This window comes from Rhipicephalus sanguineus, chromosome 2 (genome assembly GCF_013339695.2).
Source record: "Rhipicephalus sanguineus isolate Rsan-2018 chromosome 2, BIME_Rsan_1.4, whole genome shotgun sequence".
NCBI lineage: Eukaryota > Metazoa > Arthropoda > Arachnida > Ixodida > Ixodidae > Rhipicephalus > Rhipicephalus sanguineus.
The window spans coordinates 182658869-182659291 of NC_051177.1; positions in this window are offsets into that span (position 1 = coordinate 182658869).

The window sequence follows — 423 nt, forward strand, 5'->3', positions numbered from 1 at the left end:
AGCAAAGACAGTGTCAACAAGCACATAACACTCGTAATCGATAAGCACTCCGAGAAACGCTAAGGTGTGCGCTCCCAGTAACAGGGTAACCTACGCCTGTGCCCATGCATATACCCCACAGCGCTTCAGGAAAGCGAGAGGCTGAGATCGTAGCCTGAGCCGTGAACGCGGGAAGCCGTTCCGCGTCCCGCTGGCGTGTCCAACAATTGGTTCTTGAAACGCTGGGCGTGTCTGTCGTTGCCCCGAAAGCTGAAACTAGCGAAGTGCCCACTATCAGCGCTCGTTAGTGTCATGGTGCACTACTTCACTTCATCGATGCCCCGCCACGGTGGTCTAGTGGTTATGGCGCTCGACTGCTGACCCGAAGGTCGCGGGACCCGAATCCCGGCCGCGGCGGCTGCATTTTCGATGGAGGCGAAATGT